This window comes from Apaloderma vittatum, unplaced genomic scaffold (assembly GCF_000703405.1).
Source record: "Apaloderma vittatum isolate BGI_N311 unplaced genomic scaffold, ASM70340v1 scaffold41381, whole genome shotgun sequence".
Taxonomy (NCBI): Eukaryota; Metazoa; Chordata; class Aves; order Trogoniformes; family Trogonidae; genus Apaloderma; species Apaloderma vittatum.
The window spans coordinates 1-261 of NW_009698120.1; positions in this window are offsets into that span (position 1 = coordinate 1).

The following is a 261-nucleotide window of genomic DNA, read 5'->3' on the forward strand; positions in this document are numbered from 1 at the left end:
GCTTTTTCTTCCTCTTGGGGCAAAGCTGGGGTGGAAAAAAGGGGGAGGCTCTGCCCTGGCACCTGGCAAAACAAATTCAGTGCTTGAGCATCCTGAGGATGCGTCCCACCGGGGTGGGTCTGAGAGCAAGGTCCCTCCTCGCTAAGAGCAGGGTAGCAGCTGGCTACCCAATGGCAAGAGATTTCTTCATCCAGGAAGGCTTGTGCAAGGGGTTTGCAGGCTGCTCGAGGCTCTGGCCGCCGGCCAGGCTGTGGGGAGCGC